Raw genomic sequence first — 24,238 nt, forward strand, 5'->3', positions numbered from 1 at the left:
TGGCTTCATGACCTACCTTGGCTGCAATAGCTCTGCAGTATCTTGCTGGCCTGGGGTGCAGTGGGTTCCCTCAGGTGCCAGAAATAGTTGGCTTGGTTTCTAAGACTGTTGTTGTATGCTTTGAGTGCTATGGGAAGAGGGTGGAATATCAGGGCTAAGTTTTGCGAGTGGAGAAGGAATGTGCATCTGTTTGCAACTGTTGTTGTAAGGAAGAATCTCTCCATTGTGGGCATATGGAGAGGAGGGTAAGCCCCAGGTGTTGGTCAAATTACCAGATGTGTTTCACAAGTTTATTAGGGAACAACCTTTTTGAACCTTTCTATGACAAGAGAGACTGCTATAGAGGAAACTGCGTATCTCTATTACTATTTGCAGTTATGAGAATGAAATAGGAACTTATCTTAATGAGAATGGATGAGGCAAACACATTTTAGTATAACTTTGGTGCAGTTTGTCAATACTACCTTGCACAACTTTGGTGCAGCGTCTTCTAAACATTTGTTTCATTGGCACCATAAGTAATCTAAATTACTTTTTCACTCGCTCCTGTGTTTCTGCACTACTCCTTTTGCTCCTCTTAATGCCTTAGGATTTTGAGGGATCCATGGGAAGCTGACATTTAAACTCACTGGATTTGCTCCTTTCTAGAAATCACAAGCACTGCCATTGTGTGGAAGTATGGCAGTAACTGTAGAACAGTTGCATGCTGTTTTACAGATGTTTGTGATTTTCTGTAGTTCTGTTGCAGAGTTTCAATTAAGGCTTCTTTCAGGATAAGGTTTAGAGTTTAATACACGTGAAAAACATTGTGTTGACTCTGTCTTGTACCCCTGGTCTAAGTGGGTAATTTCTAAAATGTGAGCATGTTTATCACAGTGCAATCTATATGAATATTCAACTTGTGGTTTAGTAGGACAGAAGACCAATTTTTGCATCTGTGCAGATTGTCCTAAATGCTGCTGGAAACTGGCAGTGATACCTTCAAGTACCTTTTTTCTTTCTATTAAGGCTCTAAATCACTGGAAACATTGCAGTGGTGTAATTAAGTGAGAGTAGTGCTTATATGTACTGTGGCTGTGTTTAGTGAGGATCAGGAATTCTCCAGGCAACTGGAAAGCTTGTTCTGAGAAGTTTATTTGGGTTTAAGTCAGTGTTAGTTATTAGATGGAAATTCTTTACTCGGAGGACAGTGGGGCCCAGGCTGCCCAGAGAAGCTGTGAATGCCCCATCCCTGGAGGTGCTCAAAGCCAGGTTGGATGGAGTCCTGGGCAGACTGAGCTGGTGGGGAACAGCCCTGCCCATGGCAGAGGGATTGGAACTGAATGGTCTTTAAGATCCCTTCCAACCTGAGCCATCCTATGATTCTAAGACATAAAAGACCTTTAAAGTCCTTTACCTTTTAATGAAAGATCATGCTGAACATCCACTGTCTTGTCTGGAAGGGCAAAAAGTATTCCTTAACTGTGAGTTTCATGCATGGCTATATTTTTAAAATTTCCAAAGGACCTTTAAAAAACGAGGGAGGAAAGACTGGAGTCCCTTTTGAGTATTTCATTTTGATTCTGCATGTTTTTGTAGAAAAAAGAAACAGTTTCAATGGAGAGGAGAAATTCACAGAATCGAAGAGATGTTGGCCAAAATTACCCCATGCCTTAGGGAGAACCCTACTCAGAGGAGGACTTCTGCCAGTGCTAGCTCAAGTCGGCTGTAGTTTGGTCTCATGGAGTCCTGAATGTGCCACAAGATAGAGGTTGCTTTCATTGGGCTCCTGTTTGCCCTTCAGGAGGAGAATTAGTGTTGGAAATGAATCTGTGAAGTCGCACACTGTGATTACAATACTAAAAATGAAGGAAAATGGGAGGAAGCTGTGCATGAAGATGTGAATCCTAGTATTAGGTTTAGGTTTAAATTGCAAACATCTGAATACAACCAATGTAGTTTTACCACAAAGCTTGATACAACTTAAGTCTTCACAGTTCTTTTTGTTTACATGTTACTGGTACCTATGGGCTGCGTGTTTATTTTTGGAATAAAACTAGATGCTGCAACAGTTAAAATGCTGGCTGCTTCTTGCACTGTCAAGCCAAAGGAAGACTTGGTCTCACTCAAATACCTGTGGGATTGTTACCTGAAGAGTGTGCCTTGTGCCATGCTGATGGTCTTGTTGAGGAGTCCATGGGCTGCAAGGTGACTGGTAGCCTTGCAGGACAGCCGGTGAGGGGGGTAAGAAGCATCACTGTGGCAGCTTGTCTTGGTCTCTTCAAGGCCATGGCTGCAGCCAGACTCACAACAGTGTTGGCAATCTGCTGTCAATCATCTGATGCAGTGCTCAGCATCTCAATTGCCTTGTAAATATTGGGGTCCTGAGCTCTCTTTTTTTGTTAGGGTAGATGAAAGATGGGGATATTTCTAGCATTTGGGGCTTGAAAAATGGAGGGGGGGAGGAAATGGAGAAATACAAAAAAATCTCAGAAGGACACAAGTAAAATATCATATGTCTTGTGATTTATGTTTGTGGTTATATTTGGCAATTCTGTAGAAATGGATCCGGTTCTCAGGCTTTTACAAAAGCATTTCTTTGGGAATGTTGCGTTGTTCTTAAATTAAGATGTGAGTGAAAAAAATGGGGATACAGTAATTTGTATTTTGACAGTTTAAAATACACTGTGCAATGCTTTTATGATATGCTAGTGTAGAATATGGACTTGCAAATTACAGTCATACTTTAGAGCACTTGAAATGCAGAAAGATATGTAAACTGACTGCAGTGAATATATTTTTATCTTGGTTTTGTGTTAGTTTTATGTGATCTGTATTTTTGTAAATGTCTGTAAACATGATCCTGTTGACATGTGTGCAAGTAGGAAGCTGGTAGGCAATGTGCCTACATATACGTCAGTACATTACTGAGCCATAACACGGAATATTTACTACCAATATCCGTTCACAGAATTGATGAGCTGTGAATTTGTGCTAGGAGTAATAAGGCAAGAATCTGTTTATTCTTCGTGATACAAATAGCCAGATCAACAATGGGAATGGAAACTATTCTTCAGTTTTAATTATGGCCCAACAAATGGTGCATTCATTATTCACTGTTAAGAAATGGCCCATATGGCATATTTTCATCACATGCTCTGCAACTTCTGCAACAGTTAAGCACTTCTTTTCAGGGAATACAGAACATAAAATTGAATCCAAGGTTTTTGGCCAGAGGAATGTCTTGAGGGGAAAAAAATGGGTGTTATCAGAAGAAAATACCAGACTTCTGCAGTCTGAAGTTCTGGTGTGTATTACACACATCACAGCAGCAGAGCAGCAACTCTCTCATGTTCCAGGAAGGACTTTTTCCTATCAGAAAATGTAATTCTTCCACAGAAAATGTGAAGATGGCTTTTCCATCATCATCCGCAAGCTGGCTTCCAGAATGTCTTGCATGTGAAGATTGATTAAAAAATAACCAGAGAAGAGAGCTTTATTTAGAGTGAAAAGCAAAGTAAAATTAGAATTTCTTTGTTTGTGGGAAATATACAACACAAAAACCCCAACAGCCAAACCTCCCCTCTGCACACCTCAGCAAAGTCTGTCTGTTTTCTTTAAATCAGAGTATTTGCCATACCTTTGAGGAAACAAACAAATCCGTAGCTAACACACCAGCTGGAGACACTCAGGAACATCTCCATGGAAATATCATCTTGGAAAGCACAGCTTGCTAAAGTTTCTTAGTGGTTATCTTCTGAGCATTGCCGATGGAGAGAAAATAGGAGCTAGGTGACAACTCGGTCCCGGATTTCTACACCCACTGTCCCAGCAGAAGGATGGATGATGGGATCTCTCCAGAGCAGCTCCCATCTTGATGACATAGCTGCTGTAGCCACTTTGATCTGGGTGAGCGGCTGGTGTATGGGGCCTTTCTGGGGTGTTTGTACTAGAAAAATGATACCAATTATTTATGGCTCGTATCTTCTATGTAATGTTCTTTGCTTACAAAGCTTGTGTGTATGCATGCTCCTGTTTCCCTGAACAAAAAAGGGAATCGTAAGATTTCTTCCCTCGCAATTTTCACTTCCTTCCAGAGGCAAGGAACTTCAGGAAGGAAGCATGGGGGAGAGGATGGAACCTTACTGATCTCACTTCGTGAAAAATTAATCAGTAGCAACCTATGACCACTCATAACCTGGTGCAGCACTGTCAGCCCTCCAGATGATAGCTTAAAACTTGAGGCAGATAGTGCATTTATATATGTATGTGATGGAATGTTGCCAGCTAAGTGTGATGGGTATTGCTCCTGTATTGCTCCTCTGAAGAAATCATGAAGATATGGCGTTCTGTGGGAATCTAGGACAGAATAAAATCTCACATGGAACACTAGTGCAAGGCATGAAGGTGAAGAAATCGTTCTCCAGGCTTGTAACTGAAGGGAGGAGAAAAAGAAAAGGTTGTGCAATCATTTGAGTTGCTACTTCATGGAACTTGAATTATAAGGCACTTAAAGCATTGTGAAAACAAGGGGTGTTGTTACCTTTTAGTCAGTACACTTGTACTAATAAACAAAAAGCTTTCCTAACATAAATGAATTCTCCTTTCAGCTTATGTTTCAGAAAGAATTTTGAACAAATGTTCTATCAATTTTTGTGTGCCTTTAATTTTTATGTTAGATTATGGAGGTATTAAATATTTGTTCTTTTGATTTCCCTTTAGTTTCCCTGTAGTATCTCATAATTACAATTAAAAATAAATCACAAGGAGTAATGGCCTAAAGCTTGAACGTAGAGTGCTCCGTACTAATGGACTTTATGGTAAGGGTGATGGAGTGCTGGATCAGGCTGCCCAGAGAGGTTGTGGAGTCTCCTTTTATGGAGGTATTCAAGATCTATGAGGGCACCCATCTGTGTGACATGTTGAAGGGTGCCTGCTTTGGCAGAGGGATTGGACTCAATGATCTCTTGAGGTTCCTCTCGACCCCTGTGATAATATTGCAGAGGGAGTGCCCTTGACTTGTGGCATGGCAGATTTGGGTTGGATGTGAAGGGGAATGTCTTCTCTAAAGGAGTGGTCAGGTATTGGAACGGGCTGCCCAGCGAGGTGGTAGAGTCATGTCCCTGTGGGGGGGGAGTGTTCAAGAGCTGTGTAGATGTGATACTGAGGGATGTGGTTTAGTGAGCATGATGGGGATGGGTTTGATAATTTTACTGCATGATCTTAAAGATCTTTTCCAACCTTACTGATTCTTGATTCTGTAATCCAGCTGATGGGCACAGGCTGTACAGAATATGCAGTTTGCCATCAGGAATATGTGTTGGTCATTATCTATGCCTTTAGAGCAGATGGCAAATTTCTTAAATGCAGCTAGCAAAAATGATGTTGGACAGTCTGTTCTGGGCTGTGTAAAATGGCTGTTTATCTCAGATTCTCATACATCACTGGAGTTTAAGGTCAGGGTAAAACTTTTAAAGTACCTTAAAGCTGCTGATTTTTGAACTTTTAGAAGTGATTTATATAGGAGCTTGCTCTGTTGAATCCCATAATCAGCTTTGAAATATTTTTCCTGTCTAACTTCCTAGAATGAATAGAAAGCTCTTTGTTTATCTAAAATAAAATAAAGAGCCTAACTTTGGCCATCTAGCATTGCTGACTCACTGAAAGGTTGCCTCTGAGGAGGAAAATCTGAAAGTGACTTGCTGAACTGAGAAGAATAGGAGGGACAATAATGGATAAATGCTTTGACCTCTATAGTATAAATGATTGCATTTGAAACTAAGCATAGAGGAAAAGAGCATTTGTCTCAGGAAAGAAACAATGCATTTCTCCTTTTCCTGGAATCCATGCCAGGAACAGGATCGTTTGTGTTGGTGCTCCAGGCTTTACCTGAATGTCATGGAACATACCAGCTGGCCTTGCCTGTCTGAAGTTTGCAAAAAAAAATGGTTAGAATTCTAAAAGAGAAGTATATAAGGAAAAAAGAAATAACACCGAGTAATCTAGGAGAGCTCTTTCTAGCTGCGCTTTATTAATGGTAGTTTCCCACTGTGGTTATTTGCATACGTTTACTGAGGATAGCAGAGCTACTTTCCTTGCTCTGATTCTGTTTTGTTTAACTGCAAAGTATAGAACTGTCACTCACGCTTGCCAGGATGAAACATTGGTGATAAGTAATTTAACTACAGGCAAAGTGGTTTAATTATGACTGTTTATTTTTAATAGGCAAATTTAGGGTATGCATTTTTATTTTGCAGTAACTTCAATTTTTTATTTTGCATCTTTTTCACTGTAGCAGTAATTCTTCCCATTCTCTTTAGCTGTCATGTGACCATGCAGCTCCACAGAGGGACAAGGAAGGCTCTGTTCAAAAACAGTCAGTGTATTTGGGGCAGAACTCTGCAAATTAACTGGGAGCCTGTTTTTCTAGAACCTGATTTATGCCAACAGGGACATCCTCGTACAGCATGAAGCAGAGCTGCAGCAATCATAACAGATCTACTGTGTCTGGTGGGGCAAAAGCCTTCGGTCCCAAGTGCACATGATTCTCACCTTATGCCTCAGTCATCACTGGTGTGCTTCCCTGCGCCTGGGGAAGTTTTGCTTCCTCTCCTCCCCTGCTTATCACTACACCTTATCTTGTGGCAAAGCTGTGTTTGTGGCAGGGTTTTGCTACCTATGTAGGCACCAGTGAAAGCACAGCAGCACTGGCGTTGCTGCAGCATTCCTGCTTACATCAAGTCCCCAGGATTCTCTTGGCCTGTTGAGCTCAGCCCAGGCTGCTATGCCATTTACTGCTGACACCCAGGCTGGGAGCTCTCCCACATCTTGGTTTGAGTCTGCTTACCCAGAGCGTGGCATTTTGAGAATGCAGGGGTTACTCTGAGTTGTGTTTCTCTGCAGCAGTAGCTCATCCTGGAGTATTAATCTAGTTTGCTTCTTACATACAGTTGCAGAAAAAATCTGTCCCCACGCTGCTGCTTCTGCTCATCGTTTTGAAAGACACGGTCCATTTCACTAGGGCTCCTTCCATGTTTGTAGGTTAGATTCAACTCCCTGTGGGTCAGCTGTACGTCTTCAGCTATGAATGTAGGTCAGCTGGCTGCTACGTAGCATGTTCTTTATTCTTAAAAGCACAGGTCCTGTTTGCAACTTTACAGTACGTTGTACTTATCCACCTTGTAAGTACATTCATTTCGATGAAGTTACGAGTGGTCCAACTGCCTTTGTGACATTGGAAATCCTACCAACATGATAGCAAAAAAAAAAAATAATCAGTCTAAGTGCAATAGAGATAATGAGAGCATTCTCTGCTATTTCTCTTGAGTTCACCTGCCACTGTTTTTTTTCCTAAGGAGACAATCCAAGCTGTAATAATGAAATCAATGATTATAGAACGAGACAATTGGTGTTCTTCAGTTTTTCTGCTGTGCTCGATATCTGTCTCTTTTGATGCTAAGCCTAAACTTTGTGAATTCCTGCATCTTAGAGAGCTCATAAGAAGTTTGAAGTCTAGATGTAAAAGGGATTTTCACAAGCTTGCAGTGAGAGTCAGGTTCAGTTACACTGTTGAATGACCTGCCATTGATTATACTGTGTGCATTTGCTACACTGCTCAAAAAAGGCAGCAAACTGGTTTACATTTCCATGTCTACAGACTCTAAACTTAGTCTACGACACTTAATACACTTAAAAATCTTTAGCCCAGTTTCTATAAAATTGAGGCTTGTGCAATCCTTACGCAAAATGAAAAGCCCCAAAAGGTTCCCCAAGAAAAAACAGCTAAAAATCGGTCAATGGGTTCGTGAATCAGAACTTTTACTTTGGGATGAGTTTCACACGGAAGAGGTAGGTGGTTCAGAGCTCTTTTGACACAGATGTGGACACCACCTGGCTTCTTGTAGGACATGGCAGTACAGATGGGGTCTTCATGTCTTTTCTTATCCATAACTCACTGTCCTTGTAGAAAGTTGCAATGCTCCTCAGGTCAGTGGCAGAGAAGATAATTGACGACAGCATAACTTGGTATGGTTGTCACCCCTAGCCAGAGGCAGAAAAATCAGGTTACCATTTTGCTGCAGCAGAAAAGCAGGCAATTTGGAACTGCAACTGATTTTTCTTGCACAAGATCACATTAGAATAAAATACAACTTTGTGATGGAAATGACCTAACATTAAACATGAATTGCTTATTGCCTTCCCATAAGAAACAGAAGGCATTTTCATACATAAAAATCCATATTTTCTCCTCATTTCCATATCCACTATTAACAAATGTGAAAGATACACTCTATATGTATTCTCTGTATATCTTGGCAGCCATTTCCAGCTGGGAAAGGAAGCATTGCCAATCAGATATTAGCCTTCTGTTCCAAGAAGATGTGAAGGACAGTCTGATCAAGGGCAAATTGCATAGAATATTTTACCTGTCTGGAGGTGAGAGAGGCTGTTGCATACAGTGGAAGGCATATGTCAGCCTGTCCAATTTTGGCCTTGCGTCCCCCATTTAAAAAACAAAAACAAAAAAAACCACTCAGTACATTCTAGCTTTCTGCTGTGATGCTCCTCACTTTTCCAGCAAGGATTTTCTGTTCCCTTGCCTCTCGTGATGCAGCAGGATGTGGTTTGCCAGGTTCATTAACTTTCTCTGAAACAAGGTATTTCTGGCTTGAAAATCACTGGAGAAGAGAAAACCTCACTGCTTTATCAGTCCATTGCCAGAGCAGAAATGATCAGTGACATGTTTATGCATCTTCAGTGAGAGTCCCTCATAACAGCTTTGGCCCAGCCTCATCAGCTGGCAACATCCCCTGAATCTCAGGAGTGGAACGGAGAATGGCACCCTTGTGGAGAAAGGCTGACAACAGTTTTGTGTGCACAGGAATTCTCTATATGGAGTGTAGACAAGTTGTGCAGTGGCTGTTCAGACCTTCGTGAGCAATTGGAAGTTCTCTCCTTGAATGGCTCAACAGAGATATTCCTCTAAATTTGTTCATCTGGAAGCACACCTGCTGCTCTTATCTACTAAATAGACGTGGACTGGACTTCATTAGGAGTTCTGGTGTGTCTAAGTAGATTCAGGGCAACAATCAAACTGTGATCTAACCAGATCTGTCTCTCCTTTAGATTTTCATTATAAGAGTCTTCTGGGGCAGCAGTGAGGATGAACTTAAAGCCCATGTTCAGCAGTCAGCAGAAATGGAGGAAAATACTTCTTCCAGTCGCTGCTGTAATGTTCTTAAAGGTTGATGAGGAAGATACCTGAACTTTTACTGTTACTGCAAAGATGTGGCAGGAATTGGGAAGTGAAAGGATCTGCTCTCTTTTCTTTCAGCTGAGGGTTGGGTTACCAGCAGTGGATGCCAAGCAGCTCTTTTAAACAGTGTCAAGGTTTTCTGGGGGGGAAAATTACCCTTGTTTTCCAGGACTACCATGTGCTTTTAGAGCCAGAGCAGTGACGTGGAAGGAAGTTGCATAAGCACTGCTGACACTGGCAGCAGATGTCGTGGGTCAGAGGTGGCACGGAACAGAAGATGGTTGCTGGGCCAGGGCTGTCTGGCTTGTCAGGAGATGGGGGCAGGAAGCAAAGTCTGTGTGTGTTTGCGGCCATGTCTTTGTGCTACAAATAGTGACTACCAGTGTGCCAGAAGGAGCTCCCTCCTTACACTGCCTGGCCACAGCCCTGAACACAGTGGATGTTGGCAGTGTGAGAGGGTGCTGTGCAAGGATTCCCAACCTGCTGCTTCGTGCTTTTTTCTGGGTGACAGAAGCAGCATAACCACCTTGGTTCAGCTTTAAACCTGGTCTAATGTATTCTACCTTGCAGCGAGACTATTTTGGTTAGGAGGGGAGCAGTATCTGAAGGGTGTGCTGCTATTTGCACTTGACCTATCCCCACTGTCTCTGGCCAGCACTGCCCACTCTTATCAAAGATGACATGTCAGGAGCTCTGCTGGCTAGCAGTCAGGACTGGGGGAAGAGGATAAGAAAATAAACATAATCCTTATATGAAAGAGGGTGATTAACTACTGGAACAACTTACAAGTTTGTTATAAGTTCTTCACCACTCAGAATTACTATATCAAGATGACAAATATTCTGTCAAATATAAAATATGCATATATGAGTGAGTTCAGTGACATCTTTTGCCCTGTTCCACGCAATGAAGCCAGATTGTGATCACAATGATCTTTTCTGGTCTTATAAACATAAATTATACATAATTTATAGAGTTTCAGTATTACAAATACATTATTATTTTTTTCTTGAAACATCTACTCCTGTGTCTGTATCCTCATTTTGACACGAGTGTATTTAAAAACAAGTTAGTTCCTCATAGTGGGTTAATGTGACCTTAATTTATTCTGGCAGGAAACAACAAATATTTTTTCCCAAATATTTCATAATCTCTTTTAAGAATTAAGTATGATATTAAGTTTCAGAGTTCAGTGATGCTTGAAGAACTGAGGACCCTATGCCAAGAAGTCTTTCCTACTTACATTAGCTGAGTTAAACATAAGCAAGCATGAATTTTAATAAAGTTAGGATTTATGTGGATCTAGAATCCACGGGAAAAACTGGAGAAGCTTCCCTGCAAGAGATTTCACCCGTTTTATGCCAATAGCTTCTCTTGCTTCTCTTCCATACGCTTGTTCATTGCAGTCTCCAGAAACAGCTTTAAAGATAGCAGGCTGTAGTTTGTCAAGATGGACGTATTTGCTGGTTAATAGTAATTTCAAGAGTGTAGCTCACACGAGCTGCTGAGAGTAGAGTTGGATCCAGGGTTTCTAGCTCACTGCTCTTCCTGCTGCTTTTCCAAACGCATGAAAAAATGCAGGACTGGGACTGGGCTCCGCTTTGTGGGGGACGGCCTCACAATGCCAGTGCACACAGTGTCAGTGCCCCTTGCAGAAGGCATCAGACTTAGGGGCTGGCAGGCTTCTGCAGATTGGGAGCCCTCCTATGTACAGCCTTGGCTGTGCTGCATTTGTAGTCAAGGAGGACTTTAAGTACCTCCATGTTTTGTCTTGTTATAATGAATGCCTCAAAGAAGAGGGGCCAGTTGTATTCCAAATTAAGGCAACTTTTCCTGGTTTCTGCACCCAGAATTACTACTTTACTTTAGATTTTTTCCCAGTGGTTGAGAATTCCTTAGAGATAACTTCTTTTATTAACACAAGGATGTTTGTTTGCCCGGAAGCTGAGAAGCAGGTTACTGATTACTGGAGAACAGGGTTACAAAAGCCTTTGTAGACACAAAGATGTAGTTTAAACATTTCCTGCCTGAGCTTTGCTTGTCAGCTTGGCCCCTGGTCTAAGAATGTCAAACATCAGCTCTCACATGCTGGTTTTTCTTGTGTCTTGTAGTTTCTTAGTAGGTCTGTAGAGGGAACACACCATTGTTATAATTTGATTTTGGTCCCAGGTAAGGGCAAGATACACGAATTCAGGTCTATTCTAAGACGTTTGTTTGTTTCTTCAAAAACTCTGATAAGCTCACTGATCTGAATCATCAAGTGCTATAAGCAGAAATTAATCTACTGAAATGACTTGCAGTGACTTTGAGATTTCTACCAATATAGATAAATCCTAAGCAGTTTTGAAGAAATGGAGTTCAGTTTTAAATCCGAGCAAAAGAGCCCTTCTTCTCTTCTGTCAGAAAAAAGATAGTCTACTCTTTAGTTCTTTCTGGACATGCCCAGAGGCACTAATTTTTGTGGCTTGATTTATAGCTTCTTTTCACCACACACTGCCTCTGCTTTTACAATGTACCTTTAGCCTCATCTTTCAAGCTTGCAATCCTCTACCCTGACACTGAAAATATTACATTATATTAGGTAGTGTCACTGTTTACATACTTAAATAAGGAAGACTACAATCTCCACCCTGGGAAGGCAGTTTGCGCTTCATGGCTGTGCAGAGTATTGAGGAAGCACAAGAATGGATGGTTGAGATTCATAGTAATTACGAGATTGCAGCTGATGCATCAGCTTCTCACAAAAGAGAGAATGAATTTCATAAATCTTTTCTCAATACATTATGGGAGAGGTCAGCTTCATTTCCTTTCTGTAATTGTTCTCATCATGGTGATGAGTACTTTGGCATGAGGAGGCTGGTTTTCAAGTGAAATATGAAGTCAGGTGATATACCTGGTTCCCTCTAGCTGGTCTATGTAAGAAAGTGGCAGGCAGTGTTGTCTAGTGCCTTGCTAGTAAAACAAGGGCAATCAGAGTAGGTTCTGGGTGCTGCCCTTCTAATTTAACCATTTTGTTTCTTATGGAGATGTGAAATCAGACGGCTCTCTGAAAAAAAAAAAAAAAAAAAAAAAGAAAAAAAAAAAGCCTTAAGATCCATGATATAATGGTACATTTTAATGTGGTTTGTTGCAGACCAAATTAAATTAAATAACTGAATAGTCCAGGTCTCTTTCTGATAGCATTCATTACCTTAAAGATCACCTTGATCATGGCCAATATTCCAGGCACTAAATGCAAACAGCACTGTTGAAGATGTTTACCTTTCCCTTACAAATTGTTATCATTACTCAAGTAGTTTTCTCCTCATTATTTTGTGTGCTTCCTCCTCAATAGTCCCAGTAGGTTATAAGGTCTTGCAAAGTAGTACTGGTTTAAAGCTTAGTGAAAACACATCTCAGATGTGTTTGTCTCTAAGACTGCAGTGTGGTGATGTGACTCTCTCTGGTGCCAGTGGGAGTCATGCTCCTTGAGTCTTGCATGCCATTTTGAAAATATTGGAACAGATTTTGTCTTTTCAGGCATTTTGTATTTCCTTCATTTCTTGGATGGTTTCTGTTCATGCTCTCATTTCTCTGTGTTTAAACCATTTGCTGTGAGAGCAACAGAAAACAAAAATTTCCTGTTCTGAACAGGGTACCTCAAGTGCCAGGGAAGATACATAACTATGTTGAGTGTAGCTGATGAATCCTGGTTTTCAGCTGTGCTGACAGAGAAGCTATGCTGCTGATATGTGCTGTAACTGCAAGACAGTTTTGACATATTCTGGATGTACTCCTGTAACCCTCCTAAATGGCCAACATGACTCAGAAAGGCTTTGTTCCAGTGCAATTTCTACCAGCAGGAAGAAAACTCTTGAAGGCACATACTGACATGCCCAAATTCGTTGTTAGTCTTGGCACAACAAATGTCTTTCTGCCAGATCTATTGGCTTTCTCTACCACTCTTTTAGATCATAGAATCATAGAATGACCTGGGTTGAAAAAGACCACAATGATCATCTAGTTTCAACCCCCCTGCTATTTTAATGGACAGTGTAAAAGGTAAATAAGCTGTTTCAAGCCTGCAGAAAAACTAGTTACATTATCTTCTTGGTACTAACATTTCTATAAAATTCTGTTGGATAATAAATACATCAAAGTATAGTTCTGGAAATACATGAAGAGGAAAGCTCCGAGGGGTATAGTCTTTAAGAGAATTTTTGTTGTAATCAGTTACCTGAGGAAGGAGGAAAATCTCTCTGTGGAAGTATGAAGTGCTTACCAGCTAATGAAAAGGAATCGATACCAAGAATATTAAGTGACTACATTATGTTCGCCACTAATTTGTTCTGCACTCATTTATCCTGAAGCTTCTTTTAAGCTTGTAAAAAGACATCTCTCTTGAAAGCATGTGGATTTATTCTTGGAAAGTGTCTATTGTTATCCGCCCCATGTGACAACCGTCTAATTGTATCATTGGTAGCACTGGGATCTCCTTTATTTTTTTTATTTTTTATTTTTAGTATTTCTGATGTTTAGTTACATTAGCTGCTATTTGTGCTAGTCAATGTCTTTGGGTCTGCAATAATACTCCCTCTGTCCAGAGCTCCTACAGGGGAAGAAATAGAGCTGTATGGAAAAGGAGAGTGCTCTGTATTCTGAAATTCAGTTCAGCCCTAAGGCTGACACGAAGCTCACAAATCTCCTAAACCTTCTCTTTTAGCCTTCCAGCAGGGCCCTGACTCTGGATGCCTTTAGGTACGGGTTCCCTCTGTATGGCTGTGTTTCACTGCATAGGGAATTTCTGTAAGATGAGCCTCCTACAGAAATCTGAAGCATTAATGTTGTGGTTCCCCTGTGGTTGTTTTGTTGTTTGGTTTTCTAAGTCTCACTCAGTTTGTTTTCCTGCAGACAGGAGTCAAAACCTGAGATAGCCAAAATGGCTATATATAGTTGGTCTAAAATGAGCTGTGTGGTGGTCACCCACGGCAAGTCTGTTGACCAAGAGAAAAATTTAGCAAAGAAAGAAAATGTCCTTAATTTATCAGATAGAAAGAACTGTTCTCTTTCGTTACCAGCACTTGAGCTGCCCCCATGCTGAATGAGTCTTGAGTCCAGCTCCAAGCTGGCAGCCAAAAGAGACATTTTCTTCCACTCTCCTAAATCATTCCTGGGCTCAGAGTGAGTTCTAACCCCCAGAATCTTCCCAGCAAAGTCATCCAATGCAGTGCCAGCTTTAATGGTGGGAGCTTTGTCCAAGTTCCGTGCTAGTAATTTCTGGAGTGTTTCTGGCCCAGTTGTCTCCTGTTTTTGTTTCTGTTCTGCTTCTCTGCAGGGCACTGGATTAGACTGCACTGCACCCAGAAAAGGTTAAGCACAGCATTTTTCTCCTCCTGGGAGGGGGAAGCAGGCCAGCAGTCGGCAGGCAGTTTTACTTAGCATTTATTAAAGTCTTTCAGCTTTAGCTGTTCTGCATGTGCTTGTACTGTCCCAGAGGTGCTGGGCACCCCACAGAAGCTTGCAGTAGATGCATGCAGCAGCAGCTGAGTGGCTTGCAGTTCCAGAGGATCTTGTCTGTGCAGTTATACTGAGGTAATCTGCAACAAGCAGCTCTTTGATGATAAATGAAGCACAAACAGATGACCAAAAAAAGGCCCCCTCTGGAGCATGGCGTGGATGGACAGAGGCATGTGGAATGGGACTTGAAGAAAATGTGTTCAGCATGGGTCCCCAGCCAGCGTAGCATCAGCTGGACACATGAAGCTGATGTCATTTCTAAAATCACGTGAATATGGGAAGAGTTTTGATGTGTGTTTTCTTCTTCCTGAAGAAAGTAGAAAGGAAACTTTCTGGTATGGAAAACAGGAAGTTGTCTTCTTGACTGAAGAGTGACAAATCATAGCATAGGAAAGGAAAATAACGTGAGGATATATCACACTGCATTACAAGAAACTTTCTGGTGTGCTGATTCTGTCAGCCTTCCACTGGAAAAGATCTGAAACAAGTAGGGGATCTTTTTATGTGTTCTTGATTTACAGGACAATTTAAACATTGAGTGATTTTCCATGTTTCTATCCATGATGTTGGCATGAATTACTGTGGTTTGTAGCAGATGTAAGTATTACAACTGTGTTTGAATATATATACATTTCTGAATATTTTTGTATATATTCAAAGACAGTTTTTATACATTTTTCTTTAATGTGGATTCCTTAGATGTAGCTCTAGTTCTTGTAAGCTCTAGAAGTTGGTGTGTTGTTCTTCACAGAAATGAGCAACATTAAGGCATAAACTGCCTCATAAAGGAGTGTTGTCTAATTTCAGCTCCACTTCACTGAGACAGAAGAAAGTATTGAAGTGTTGCTGAATTGTGGTATTTAGGATCTAGACATTCAGTGTTCATTCTGATGTTTTACAGTAATAATAGTCTAAGAAATTCTGGTCAGCCTGAATAATTCTTAGCAATTATTAGCTGCTGCATTTGTGAAATTGACTGCATTTTAACTTTTGCCCTAAGAATTTGGGGCTGTATCTTGCCCTGTGATTCTTGCAGAGACATTGTCAGCTGATGGGAACCCAAGCAAGAAATGGCCGAGAAGACAAATTCTCTTTGTCATAACACAGGGCAATGTAATTTCTTGGTAAAAGATAACACCATTTGTCCTCACAGCTCAATGGAAGTAGCAAATTACTTTTTCACCCTGAAGTATCTGATGTTGTCTTTTTCCACTTATTTCAGAATAGTGTAGCTGTAAGAGTCTTAGCAGACTTGTGAATTAGGCGTAAATACAGAAATGTGATTAAACTCATTTTGATTTCAGTCAGAATTAAGCCTCTACTTGAAGCTAATTCTGTTTTTGAATACGCAGTCGAAGATGGCTTTGTCATTGGTTTGTGCAAGGGGAAAATAGAACCCACAAATATGTACAAAATAAGACAGTTATTTTGTGAAATTCCTTTTCCTGTTTCCCCTCTTTTTCATGTTTCTCTGTACTAAAAGAAGACCTTATTTTTGAATTTCTGAAGATTTGACAATGGTGATTTCCACACCTATGCTGGTGTCCCAAGATCTATGCCAATAACTCTGATCTGTACACCATCCATCTTTTCTTAGCAGTCTCCATAGACCTACAGTAGCTGTTAAAGCAGTTCTGCTATGACTTCTGAACTCCTGCTACTACTAAACTTCTGCTTAACTTTGCTTTCTTTGTTGTTATATCTTTTGGAAAAATAATGATGTTAAGAGACACTTTCAAACCTTAAATCTTTAGGTTTCTTCAGGCCTCATAGTTAGAGATGATAGAGCACTTACAACCTGCCTGATCTTGATGAATTCTGCTCATCTCTCATGAGTGCAGACACCTCCTCTGGTGCAAAGGCCCAGGGTAACAAGGGGAGCCCAAAGCCTTTGAGCTTCCACGGCATTCAGGTGTTGAAGCATTTCACCAGATATTCACAGCTCCAATGTTTTCATGGTCTCAGCCCTGTGTGTGCTGCCTGGTAGATCAGCTGAGCTGTGGCTGACCAGTGTAAAAGCAAATAGGTCTGCCTAAGACACTATTTCTAGGATGCCTGTCCTGCAATCATGCTTGTGGGAAGAGGCCCTCTTGCTGGCAGTCACAGTAAAGCAGCCAAGACTTGAGCAAAGCCCAGGGAACAATTTTTCTGTTCATTTCTACGGTTGGTGCTTTGCTGAGGATTTAGCTGGCTTTGTGGCTATTCCAGTCTAGTAAATTAATGCCTTATTATAAGATATGGGGAGTCCTTCTAGATGCCAGATCAGTCTACAATCCCTCAGAGTTGATAACAGCGCAGAAAATAAAGATAATCCTCGTCCAGAAGTCACTGGTCTGCAGTAATCAGGACAATTCATTCACCCTTTATCTTAAAGTATACTAATACCACACTGTATTTCCTATTGAGCAGTGAGAGTCAGTGGCAAATATTATCCCTACAGGGCATAAATCTAGCTCTCTGCTGCTCTGTATGGTATGTCACACTGAGTGCAGCTGTAATTTTACCCCAAGTCTCAGTGCTTTGCACATGAATTATTTGATAGTATCTCCACGAAGAGTGCCTAAAATATGAGTACATCAGAATACACATTGGTAGCCACACGATGAAGACCAATGGCTCACACTTCACTGGGTCCAGAGTAAGTGGAGGCCGCTTAGCCTGCTTTATCTGGTTATACTCTTTCCTTCCTGAGACCCAAACTACCTCGCCCTGTTGGCTGAGGCACATTGTACCCCAGCATACACAGTCCCTTTAGTAACTTTAGACCTGAATCATTTGCAAAGTTGTTATTTGCAGAAGTCATTTGCAAAAATTAATTTGCAAATGGAAAGGACAACCTGGTTTTGAGGGTGAAGATTCTGAAGTGTACGGCAAGAGTCTCTGAGATCAGAACATGGTTGACTTACACTCATCACTCATCAGTAGCTGTTGAACTTCAGTGAGTCAGGGTTTCCAAAGGGACAAGGCAGGATGCATCTTATGGCAAATTATGCTGCTCAAAGTTCTCTAGAAGGTGTGCAGAGCCCTTAAGGACAACAGACAGCAGTTTTTAGGAAGGTCAAATGTTAGTGTTTTGTATTGGAAATGTTGGGGCCCCAGTTTGGGTCAGGCTGTCACAGTAACATTAGCAAAGTATAATCAGAAGATCTATGTGTCTTTAAAGTGAAAAAGCTAGAAAATATTGTTGCAGAGCATTCTTATTATCAGAAAGGTTTACAGTTGGTGTGCTATTTGTCTTCTAATCCTGGAAGAATGGGTGACAGCAAACCGTTCAAATCCACAGATAAGCTCTGATATACTGAAAGAACTCAATACTCTGACCTGGTAATCTCGGCTGGGGAGCACACTAACCCCCCTGTGATTCTGGAAGAAACAGTCAGAGACCTACTACTCCAACTGGACTGCCACAAGTCTATGGGGCCACCCGAGAGTGCTGAGGGAACTGGTGGAGGTGACAGCCGAGCCGCTTTCCATCATCTATCAGCGCTCCTTGTTGACTGGTGAGGTCCCAGAAGACTGGAGGCTTGCCAATGTGACTCCCATTTACAAGAAAGGTCATAAGGAGGATCCGGGGAACTATAGGCCTGTTAGCCTGACCTCGGTGCCAGGGAAGGTTATGGAGCAGATTGTCTTGAGGGAGATCATGCGGCATGTGCGGGATGACCGGGGGATCAGGCCTAGCCAGCATGGGTTCATGAAGGGCAGGTCCTGTTTGACCAACCTGATCTCCTTCTATGATCTAGTAACCCATCTGGTGGATGAGGGAAAGGACGTTGATGTGGTCTACCTAGACTTCAGCAAAGCCTTTGACACTGTCTCCCACAGTATTCTCCTGCAGAAGCCTGAGGCTTGGATGGGTACACTCGGCTGGGTAAGGAGCAGGCTGGAGGGCCGGGCCTAGAGAGTGGTGGTAAATGGAGTTAAGTCCAGCTGGCGACCGGTCATGAGTGGTGTTCCCCAGGGGTCGGTGCTGGGGCCTGTCCTCTTCAATATCTTTATTGATGACCTGGATGAGGGCACCGAGTGCACCCTCAGTAAATTTGCAGATGACACCAAATTGGCTGGAAGTGTGGATCTGCCTGGGGGTAGCAAGGCCATACAGAGGGATCTGGACAGGCTGGAGAGCTGGGCTGAAGCCAATGGGATGAGGTTCAACAAGACCAAATGCCGGGTCCTGCACTTCGGCCACAACAACCCCAGGCGACACTGCAGGCTTGGGGCGGTGTGGCTGGAGGACTGCGTAGAGGAAATGGGCCTGGGGGCATTGATTGATGCTCGGCTGAACATGAGCCGACAGTGTGCCCAGGTGGCCAAGAAGGCCAATGGCATCCTGGCTTGCATCAGAAACAGTGTTGCCAGCAGGAGCAGAGAGGTGATTGTTCCCCTGTACTCAGCACTAGTGAGGCCACACCTTGAGTACTGTGCCCAGTTTTGGGCCCCTCACTGCAAGAAAGACATTGAGGCCCTGGAACGTGTTCAAAGGAGGGCAACAAAGCTGATGAAGGGTCTGGAACACAGGCCATATGAGGAGAGGCTGAAGGAGCTGGGACTGTTCAGTCTGGAGAAGAGGAGGCTCAGGGGAGACCTCATTGCTCTCTATAACTTCCTGAAGGGAGGTTGTAGTGAGCTGGGGGTCGGCCTGTTCTCTCATGTCATTAGTGATAGGACCAGAGGGAATGGTTTCAAGCTACGGCAGGGGAGATTCAAGCTGGACATTAGGAAGTATTACTTTTCAGAAGGGGTGGTCAGGCACTGGAATGGACTGCCCAGGGAGGTGGTGGAGTCGCCGACCCTGGGGATGTTCAAGGAAAGACTGGATGTTGTGTTGAGGGACATGGTTTAGTGGGAGCTATTGGTAATAGGTGAACGGTTGGACTGGACGATCTTTTAGGTCTTTTCCAACCTTGGTGATTCTATGATTCTATGAAAAGCTCTCTATTTCTATATGGTTTCCCATATATTATCTTTCCTAAGATAAAGTCAGGCTTGTGCCCCCCCCCAGGAAAAAAAAAAAAAAAAAAAAAAGTGTGTATATATATATATAATTTGGTGTTTCGTAAGTGGGAGATAATGCTCCAGTTTGAAAGGGAAGCAGGGATGCTTTGAGGATTAGTTTCCTTTAGTGCCCAAAGCAAAAGCCATAGCAAGAGAACAATTCCAAGACATGGTCCCACATATTCAGCAAGATCTCACATTCTTAGGAAACTAAGTACTCACTGGTTTTGATGGAGGCAGTTTACATTTGCAATGATGAGTGCATGCAACACGCATTTTATAACCCTACTGAGTATTTCTCACATTAATGTAGTTGCTAGAGTTGCCCCTCTGCCTTTGGGCCTGGACTGCATTATCTGTGTCAGCATTACTGCTTGATGCCCTGGATGCAGAGGATGCCTTTCTCTTAGCTTTCTTCTTGTTCAGGTCAGCTGAAAACATGCTGTGTGCCAACTTAAAGAGTGCAAACTTAAATTATTATTATTATTATTATTTTTAATCCACTATGTGTTATTTTTGCAAAACATTCAGTAGCTGCACAAGGCATGAAGAACTGATACCCAAGGTGCCTTTTTTTGATACTATGTTATACATCAATAAATTATGCAGGATAGGCAGACTGAAAATGCTACAAAGTACATGTAAATCATTGATGGCACACAGTATGATCAATAAACTTGCTTGAGTTACAGTAATGTACAAAGGAAAATCAGTTGTTTCTTCTGTTCTGAGTGGCTGTATATTTGTACATCACCCCCAAAGCCTGTGGGTGTACATGCATGAATGCTCAAGATACTCTCTGGTAAGTGCAGACTCTTTCTCAGCTAGGACTGAGCAAATACTCTGTCTGGAACGTTGTGCTCATCTTCCTAGCACACTTCCCTGAGTGTAGATGGAAAGGTGTTTTTTCTCTGCAGTTAGGGGCAACCTCCCTGTTTGCCCCTGTGTTCTGCAGCCAGGGTTGCATTGGAGTAGGAGCATTTGTCCAGCCTTTTACAGTACATTTTGTTGCAGGGAAATGAAAGTATTGCACCTCTGGGTCCACGCCACAGCTTCATCTAAAACTTGCTGTCAAATAAAGATGAGATTACTCTCACTAAGAATTAAATATTTTAATATGGACTTCCATTTTAATCTGTGTTGTTCTTACTGGGAAGATCTAGCTTTTCAACTGTAACATCCTCCTCCCTCCCCCAACCAGTCACCAATTTCAAGAAGTGAATTTGTGCTGGGAAAAGTGAAATCTTACAAATCTGTGTCCAGCTGGGACTCATCTCCTGGCTGGTCTCTGGAGAGGTCCTGTGTTTCAGGATGCTGCGTACAGGCAGAACAATGCACTAGGCTAATGTTTCTTCCACGCTCATTGTTTCTCGGGAACTAACTCCCAGATATCTCCCTCGGCTTCTCTGCATAGGTAGAAAAAGCTGCAGGAAGCCCAAGATTGCCTTGCTAATTTCTTGTCCCAGAAGGTGTCACTGAAGAGCCAGAAAAGGTACAGGTTTTGTACAAGCAAAGTAAATGGGGTCTTAATAGCAAATTCATGAAGTAGAAGCCTGAAGAAGGTTAAAAGCAATCCGGAGACAGAGATCCAAGTGGCTACATGAGGACTAAAGCGATTTTTGTGTCTCAGAATGAACACGTGGAAATTGCCAATTCTGTGTTATTTCATAGCGAAGTCATGTTATGATCTGTAACAAAACTGATTGATTCTTGAGAGGAGATAGGAAGAGGTCCATGGCTTTGGAAATGCTTTTTTTTAATAACAAAATTTAAAGGAATATGTCAGCCTTCTTGCTCTTCAATTCATACCTGTCATTTCAACATGTTATATACCATCACCATCATGATTTTTGCACAATCTTTAGTGCAAAATTTAGGTCTTCAAGATTATTCTTAAGGAAGAGAGGAAGAGCTTGGACTTTCTGTGTGAAAAGATCCCACTTCCTAAGGAAGCCATCCTTTTGTAAGGAGGCCCCTACTAGCTATTGAGCTGGTGCTTATTTAGCCAGTTCTTGACTCTTTGCGGTCCTGGTGCAGCAGATCTAGATTTTTTCCCTCTGTTTCCAATTGCATGGTCTCAGCTGAGTTGGTTTACCTTGTCTATAACTTAAGACACACTATCTTGGAGTAACACTTTCTGCGAGCAGAAGTGGCCATGATACAAAACAACAGTGTGGAAAATTTCATTAACAGATGTACCACCCCACTGGAAGCTGGCTTACAGAGCTGTGCAAGGTTCATCATTCAAAAGGACTTTCAAAGTCTCAGGGAAGGAATGCAAAAATAGTTCTAAATTCTCTAAAATGGTTGTCTATCCATTAGATAGAGGCCACTCAAATTTTCATATTAGTGTAAACTGAGATGTTTCTCATAGCTTCCTCTTCCACAGTTAAATCACACAGTAGCTGCAAGTACTTTTGATGGTAGAAATAGTAACAAACTCATAGGAACATAAAAGAAAGAAACTTTACTGCTGTTGCTTCAGTGAAAAGAAAATGACCTAGAAAACCCCATTTTTAATAAAATAATGGAGTATACACATGACATTCTGCTAAAAAGATGTGTGGCCACACATTAAGATACTCTAGCAGATGAGAGTTGCAGGTCTCAGTGCTGGAATGTTGCCATTTAATCTTTCCTTTGGCGGATCAGCTTGGAGATTACATATCCTCATGCATTGTCATCCACTGAAATATAATCAGTAGGAGTTGGCTCACCTGTATTCCCCACTTTCATTTATTCATTTTTTTATTGCAGCCTCTAATCTGCTAAGGATTTCAGCCTTTAGCTCAGAGTTATCAGAATGGCACTGTGAGTGGAAAGCATCTTTTTCAGCTTTCATCCATCTAGAACACGAGCATTTATCACTAGAAATGGAGTGTGAAATAGAAGAGTTAAATGCACGTGTGATTCTGAACACTCAGAGAAAATGTGGGCTGACTTACAAGGCCTTTTCCATCTAGAGTTACTAGATTTTCACAGAGCACTTAACGAGGAGCTGTGTTGCTTTTTTCTTAACTGGTCTTGCACACCTTTTGGTTGCTGGACAGTCAACCATCTCTGCCTTTATGGGATTGATAGGCATGAAATACCATAAGACTGCTTGATTTTCTCTGCTAATTCATTTGCTGTTGTACATTAGATAATTTTTTAGTAAACTTCATCTATCTCTAGTTTGCCCTTCCACTCCACTTCCTCCTTCTATTAAAGATTTGCCTTCCTAGTTGGAAATAAGTACCAAAAGGCAGCACTGTGAGTAGGAATGTGTAGTCACTAAATCAGTGTGTGTTGTGCTTGTCAAACAGCTGCTGCAGGGAGCAGCCATGTTCCTTCAAGGAGGTTTGTGAAGGGAAATAAGATTTACTTCTGTAGGCAACTTTTTGCAGAGCTAAGACTCTCACTTTGAGTAGTTATTTTGCTTTCTTACTGTCTCTGTGTACATTTTTACAGTTGCACAGGTGCTCACAGGAGCTGTGATGCTCACACGTGCCCAGTGTGAAGGCTACAGGGAGGTTTTTCTATAGTTGCTAACATGCATTCCTCAATCTGCGTGGCTGAGCTTGAAACTGTTCTCACTGCATTTCATGAGGTCTAGCATGCAGAGAGCTGAGCCTATTCAGCTCGGTCTAAGCAGTATGATATTTAAAATACTGTTTTGCATGTGTGCAAGCTGGGTTGTCACTGTGTTGGTGACACTCTAATGGAGTTTCTAACTGCCCTCCTTTTGGTGAACCTGTTGGGTCTTGTGGTGGCTCTGGAAAAATGGGGGTAGAGGATAGCTATATTCAGACCTAGTTGGTAGTATGTCTTTTGTACCTATGTGCTTTTGCAGAGGTGATTTACAATTTTGCTTTTTCCATCACAATGTGGTCAAGAAACTGGCAGCAATTATCTGAAACCCTCAGAGGAAACTTCTCATACAATTCCTCCAAAAGAATTCATACAGAGCAATTAATAATTCTGACTTCAGTAATTTCAAAATTCATTTTTTCATCAGGACTGGCAACAAGAGAGCATCATGTTAACAAGAGCATTATTTTTCTAGGGTTTGAAAGCTGAGCCCACCTCCACATCTTCCAGAACTCTACCTTCCCATTTCCTTCCCAGGTTAAATATATTTAAATATAAATATGTTAATATATTTAAACATTTGTCCTGTGTATGCCAGCAGCTTTTCAAGCTTGGTATTCTGGGAAATGTTTCTACATGTCCCTGTCCTTTAGTCCTTTGAATTTCTTGTGCGGTTTCTTGAAAAGTGAGATGGTTAATGTTTACTGGCATTGCAATTGCAATACTTGTCAGATGACTTGGCATTTGTTCAGGTGAAGGGGAATATTATACAGCAGAGCAATCAGTTCCATCTCTCTTCAAACATGGCTTATCGAGTTGAGATGGTTGTAACAGAAAAGGAAAAGAAGACGTTTTCAACCTGTGTAATTAAACCAGAACTACTTCCCAAGAGGGCACTCTGTGTCTAAAATCAAGGCTTGCCCTTTTTACTTTGTGCTGCTG

General features: G+C 41.7%; 1 long non-coding RNA gene across 1 annotated transcript in view; it reads left to right on the top strand.

The window, feature by feature from the left end:
- LOC109367681 (uncharacterized) overlaps window positions 1–24,238 on the top strand; it is a 31,956-nt gene that overhangs the window by 1,468 nt on the left and 6,250 nt on the right. The window lies entirely within an intron of this gene.

Source organism: Meleagris gallopavo, chromosome 5 (assembly GCF_905368555.1).
Source record: "Meleagris gallopavo chromosome 5, MGAL_WU_HG_1.1, whole genome shotgun sequence".
Lineage (NCBI taxonomy): Eukaryota > Metazoa > Chordata > Aves > Galliformes > Phasianidae > Meleagris > Meleagris gallopavo.